This window comes from Petaurus breviceps, unplaced genomic scaffold, assembly GCF_028583685.1.
Source record: "Petaurus breviceps papuanus isolate PSGF00001 unplaced genomic scaffold, PetGlider_PUasm1.0 582, whole genome shotgun sequence".
NCBI lineage: Eukaryota > Metazoa > Chordata > Mammalia > Diprotodontia > Petauridae > Petaurus > Petaurus breviceps.
The window spans coordinates 6,342,548-6,349,472 of NW_027186390.1; the positions used below are offsets into that span (position 1 = coordinate 6,342,548).

General features: G+C 39.3%; 1 protein-coding gene across 1 annotated transcript in view; it reads right to left on the reverse strand.

Annotated features, from left to right (window-relative positions):
• Positions 1–6,925, reverse strand: part of LY86 (lymphocyte antigen 86) — a 133,685-nt gene that overhangs the window by 126,343 nt on the left and 417 nt on the right. The window lies entirely within an intron of this gene.

Consider the following 6,925-nt stretch of genomic DNA (forward strand, 5'->3'; position numbering starts at 1 on the left):
TGTCTCTGTCTCTGTCTCTGTCTCTCTCTCTCTCTCTCTCTCTCTCTGTCTCTCTCTCTCTCTCTCTCTCTCTCTCTCTCTCTCTCTCTCTCTCTCTCTCTCTGTCTCTCTCTCTCTCTCTCTCTCTCTCTCTCTCTCTCTGTCTCTGTCTCTCTCTCTGTGTATTTGTGTGTGTTGGGGAGAGGGAAGTTCAGAGAGGGAGCTTACCAGAGGTCTGTCCACTTTTTCCTCCACAAAGTCCTTCTCTCATTGCATCATCATGACATGAGGTCACCTTGGTTTGTTGAAGACTACAGTAGTGGAATGTAAACTCTGACATTATCTATCATACTGGAAAAAGACCAAGTCTGTTTTCTGAGGACCAACCTAGATAACTATAGCTAGGCATATCACTGATAAGCTGGTCACAGATCATTGATATTTTTGTTTTTGCTAAGCAACCCATGAAAAAAAAGAAAAAATCAATGACTCTCAATCCTATGAGGCCCTTTGCCTCTTCTGCAGTGGTGACAGGGCAGAGGATGCTAAGAATTACACAATTTCCAGATTGTCAATAAGCAATCATTTGACAGCTGGTATTTTCAACTTGAAATCCTTGTCCAATGACCAATGAGAGGGCATGTTATTGGAAAAAGTGAGTCAATTGTATCAATTTGTTTTTATGAAAACAGAAAGGAGATTATAGTTTTGTAGAAGGAGGGCTAATAGGTACTCCTTGGGTAGGCAAAGAAAGGAGTTGGCAGAGAAGGGTTTTACTCTATGCTCAGAAACAACCAAAAACATTATTTCACAGGCCATTTGATCATCAGGTATTGCAGAACTAATTATAACTAGCTGCAAAATGCCAATGTGAAAATAATTTCAGCTTATACACAAATATTGGTAGGTAAGGACAAAGAAGTGGAGTAATTCTATGAAAACTTGGATAAGACTCTCCAAACCAAATCAACATATATTCTGATACTTGGTGGCTTCAATGCAAAGGTGAGAAAAGGTGAAGATAGGGAAAAACATATGAGGAAAAATAAAGTTCAGTAGAAAGGAAAGTGAGAAACCAAAGATTTTATAGATTACAAAGAAGCCTCAGACCTCCATAATATGAACACTTTCTTAAAAACAAACCCCCCTCACCCAGAACTGGTAAATTCTGAACATAATGAGAATGAAATGGCACAATAAAGAATGAAATAGGTTATATTTTAACAGGCAGGAAAAGACTTGTTATTTATGTGGGAGGTATCCTGTGTAACTCTCTGTATAGAATCAGGCCAACAACTCATGAAAGTTAAGATCAGAATTAATAAGACAAGAAGAATTAGAAAAATATATATCATATGATTGAAACAATTTAACCCTAAACTATATTTTTAAATTTTAAATGTAAAAAACTGAAAAATAGTCAACAGAAATGACATTGATAAGAACTATAATAATTTTATCTAGAATTTTAATCAATGGAAATTAATTGCCACAGCAAGGAGATTTAAATAGCCCAGAAAGCATCTTTTTTTTTTTTTTTAAAGCAATTGGGGTTAAATAACTTGCTCAAAGTTACACGGTCAGTTATTTTGTGTGGGTGCTAAGTATCTGAGGCTGGAACCAATCCCAGGTCTCCCGACTCCGGGGCCAGTGCTCTTACTCACTACGCCACCTGGCCACTCTGCAGAAAGCATCTTAAATCAGTGAACACTTGACTCTATAGAGGCAAATAGAGTGAGATGTCCAAAGGCAATACTGCATTAGAATGTAGGTCCATTTGTAAAATCCTTCAAGGAAGAATCATGAATAATTAGGAGTACTGTCATCTCACAAAGTCGAAAAGAGCAGCGGAGGGGGCGGCCAGGTAGCACAGCAAGTAAGAGCACCGGCTCCAGTGTTGAGAAGACCTGGAGATCGAATCCCGGGCTCAGACACTTAGCACCCACCCAGAAACACCTGGCCGTGTAACCTTGAGCAAGTTACTTAACCCCAATTGCTTAGGGGCGGCCAGGTGGCTCAGCAAGTAAGAGCACCGGCTCCAGTGTTGAGAAGACCTGGAGATGGAATCCCGGGCTCAGACACTCAGCACCACACCCAGAAATAACTGGCCGTGTAACCTTGAGCAAGTTACTTAACCCCAATTGCTTAAAAAAAAAAAAAGAAAAGAAAAAATAAATTAAAAAAAAAAATAAAAAGATCAGCGGAGAGTAAGATGAGTTTAAAAAAAGCTTACTTAGCCAGATCGCCATTTAGGCAAAGTCATCCCAAAGACATTCCTGGTTGAAAACAGAAAGAGGACTACGAATAGAAGAAAAATGGAAAAGATTTGCAAAAACTAATTCACCTTTGCTTCTTATTTGTTGGGGAAAAGAAGTGAACTGTGTTCAAGGCCCATACTTTCCACTGAAACTTCACAAAACCCTTTTCTATCTTATCCTTCCATATTTTGATCAGATAAAACTACTATAAATGATAGCTATAATTATGATTTGCTATTACTTGCTAATTAGTTATACACAGATGATAAGGAAATTTATCAAACTCTTCCTGCCTTAATATTATTGCATACTCATGACATATTCTTTGCTTCCAAGCCCCACACTATGCTTCTACTGACCATACTGGCCTTATCAACAGCTTGAGTCACCATTTAACTTTACTTCTCTCCAACGCCACCTCCCAAATACATCAAACATTGACAGTAATTTCCATCTTCTTTTCATGACAAGTTCCCTCTTGTGAGGGAGGCAATATGGTGAAATGGAGAAAAAAAAAATGGATTTGGAGTCAGAACTGGATTCAAATCCTGACTCCACTAAGTATTGCTATGCAATCTCATACAAATCCTTTGACCTGTGAAGCTTTGTTTCCTTATTTATAAAATAGTGACAATACTTGCAATTCCTATTCTCCTAGAATAATTAGGCAGATCAAATGAGATTATATTTGTGAGTGTACTTTGTAATCACAAAGCAAGATATAAACCTAAACTATGATCCTTCCTTTCTTCCCTAAGATTCTTAGATCACTACAACCTTGTGGTCTAGTCCAAGTCTATTTGGGCTCCTCTGTGTCTTTCATTTTTTTTTTACAGCAATTGGGGTTAAGTAACTTGCCCAAGGTTACTCAGCCAGTTTTTTTGTGTGAGTGCTAAGTATCTGAGGCCGGAACCAATCCCGGGTCCTCCTGACTCCAGGGCTGGTGCTCTTAATCACTGCACCACCTAACCGCCCCTGTCTTTTTCATTTTGCTGTTTCTCACAACCTTTTCCTCTTGTCCCTGGAAATTGGGGACATGGGGAAATTCCCATGCTGGGTCTTTACAGCATTAACAACAAGCTTACAAGTGGAATTTTTTAGCAATGAAGAAACGGGCTGAGAGAAGAGAAATCCCTTGCTTGAGGTCACACAATGAGTGTGGCAGAGCTGAGATGGAAAGAGTAGGATTGGGGAATCTATGCAGACATTGAGAATAGATTCTGAAATTTGTAGTACATGTTGCAATGGCTTGGGAGCTAGAAGACCTTGCTTCAATATATGCCTCAGACACAATCTGTATGATTTGGGGCAGGTCACTTAACCTCATTTGGCTTCTATTACATTTGTAAAATGAGGGGATCAGGCTAGATTGCCTCTGAAGTATTTTCCAGTATTAAAACTGTGATCTTATAGCCCCATTACTCAGAAGAGTACAAGTAAATGTTTAACAACTGGCTCTCCCTCTCCCCCCCCCCCAAATTACCTGACACGCTTTTAAGTTTAATCTGCATTATTAATATCTTATCCATCATTTTCATACATCTAGACATAAATAAACAATAAATAAAGCACTGATTTGTAGCATATACCAATTCCTGAGGTGTACATGCTCATACTGAACATTTAACATTCAGTTCTCTTGAGTCTATTAAGCTGGCTCCAACGTACCACCCAATGCACCACAGCATATTATTATCTCTTTGAAAAACCCAGTCACGAAGTCCCAGCTCCCTTCAGAAGTGGTGTTATAGTTCTTAAACTTCAGATTTTATACTCATTATTTCTTCATAAATAATGGGAAATAAAACCCTTGAGTTACCATCTTAATCCAGACATCTTGAGATAGTTTACTGAGAGTAGTTGAAGAGGACTCTGACACCCTAGAGGGTTTATTAGAAGTAGGCACTGGCCTGTGATTTCATTGGAATAGAGATCTGTACCAAGCAAGGAAATTTCCTCTATGAATACGGGTTTGACACCTTCCCGGGGACTTGCAGTGTTGCCTAGAGGGATGGCATCAAACTCAAATAAAAAACCAGGGCCACTAATCCATACATAAGGATCTCTGCTGGCTCCATATTGACTAATTTTAAAATGTGATATTATCTGTGTTTTATTATATTTTTATTTATTTTGTTAAATATATTTTCCAATGACATTTTAATCTGGTTCAGGCCACACTACAGAATGCTGTTCGCAGCATACAGCCTGTTTTGATACCAAGGTTAAACACCAGAATGTGTAAGAGGAGAGACTAGGCCCTAGGTCTTCAAGACTCTGAGATCAGCCCTTGTTCACTATACCACACTGCTTCTAGAAGCTAATGAAATAAAACTTAATCATCATAAATGTAATCATTATGCTTAGGTTTAAAAATTTTGTTTCACAAGTACAAGATTGAGGAAGTCTGCTTATAAATAATTTTATCTGAAAAAAGATCCCTTGGTGCCTAAGTACTTTTAACCCTGGAACATCCGTCCACCAATGCTTCTTCCATTGGTACCCTTGTGATACCATTGGTCCTCTTCAAGAAAGACGGACAAATAACAAAAACAATTGCCATGTCCTCCATTCTGGGAATGGGCTCAGGCTGACCACAGTTCATCCCCGAGATGCTTTTGCTTCCTAGACTTTGCCACCACGTCCCTTCTTGGGTACTTTTTTTCCTCTTCCTTCCCTTCAGCCCTCTTTTATTGTTCTGTTCCTGCATTAGACTATAAGCTCCTTGAGGGAGGGGACTACTTTAATTTTTGCTTGCGTTTGTATGCCAAATGCTTAGTACAGTGCTCACATAGTAAGCACTTAATGAATTCCTGTTGCCTTGTTGTATAACACTTCAATAGTATATACCTAAAGCAGGAAATTCCCTCTACCAATATAATCAGCATCCTTTCTTCAATCTATAGCCTTAGAGAACTGCCTCTCTTGGCTTGCCCATAGTCACACAGTCAGAAGAGGTTTTGAACACAGACCTTCCTGGTTCTGTCTGAGAACAGCTCTCTACCCACTATGTCACGGCTTCCAGGACTGGAAATATGGAAAAACCTAGATACAGTGGTCAATAATCAATCCAGCATCATATAGTCGAGCTAGGAAACAAACCTAATTCCTTTGCTCCTAATCTGAGGTATGAATTTTCCCCTAGTTGCTTCACAGGAACTGCAGTCAATTAGGGCTTTAGAATCTTCTCAGGGCCAAATTTACCCAAATCAGACCTATTAGCTTGAGCAAAACCTCTTGTTTCATAAGAAATATCCTTCCAAAGGAATTCCTTCCACTTAGCTCTTGTATTCTGGCCAAGATCCTGGCTAACAAGGGAAGGCTTCCCAACTACATCTTGCTGTTGGCCAAAAGATATTTATCCTGGGATAGGTGGGTGTCTTTGCTTGTTGGAGGAGTGAGGCTGACACTGCTTTCTCCACTTTCCCTTAATACCTCAAAGCATTTATTGGAATCCATTCACAAGGCAGAGATGAGAATAAAAAGACAAAGGCTGGGCAACAGGACAACCAAGGGACTCTAATAATGATGATAGTTAGCATTTATATAATACTTCACTATCTATCTATCTATCTATCTATCTATCTATCTATCTATCTATCTATCTATCTATCTATCTATCTATCTATCATCTATCCTCTCTCTCTCTCTCTCTCTCTCTCTCTCTCTCTCTCTCTCTCTCTCTAATTTGGTCCTCAGAACAACTCTCTGAGGTAGGTGCTATTATCATTTTACAGATAAGGAAGCTTAGAATAATCTTTAGGATGAGGACGAATTAGAGAAAGAATCTCTGGCCTGCTCATTTGTTTTCAGCCTTGTTGTCATTTCATGTACACAAAAAGAAAGGGACTTGCAGGTCCTATTCCGTCCATTCTAGTAAAAGTGTTCAAAGTGATACCAGCCACAATGAAGTCAGGCAGCAAGGAAGGCAATGTTCTGGCATTCAAACATTTATAATTTCTTCTGTGAGGTGGTACCAACCTAATGTTTCTGTCTTTTTGAGGAGGGGTAAAAGGAAGAGAAAAGGAAAGAAAGACAGGTAGTTTTAACTGTGTCCTGGACATCTTGCAAGCACTTCAGCTTTGTGGTCCTTCAGACGATGGAATCACTAGAATTTCATCACTTGGATCAAATTCCACCAGGAGTTCAAAAGCAACCAGGAACACTCCCCCTCCCCCAATTCTGCTCTGTGTGTGTACTCTCTCATCTTAGGCAGGACCAAGTTCACTGGCTTAATGAAAGGCCCTTCATCTTCCTTCCACCCAGACCAACCTGGAGGGGATTTTCTTTTACCTTTTCAGAGTTCCCAACAAAGGCAGGGGAGAAGCACCAGATTTAAGATCTGCTAAGATCTTGCCCTACTTTAAGTGAATTGTTAATGAAAAGGAAGTAATTTATAGGCTCCTTAACCCTTTTTTGAATGATTAGTAATGTGGAAGAAGAAATGCTATTTTTTTTCACACAAATTGCAAATCCAATAAACTTGAAAAACACCACAGATACACAACCCTCTGTTGTTAAATTGTCTTTGAACTGAGTAGTGGGTGCTTTTCCTTATTTCAATGTAGTAAATTTATATGCTTTGTTAGATTCGTTTTATTCCTTTAAGTGCTCTCCTGGGTAAAAGGATCTCTCTCCTCCCTCTCTTTCCTCTTCCTCTCTCTGCCCCCATCCTCCCTTTTGACTCT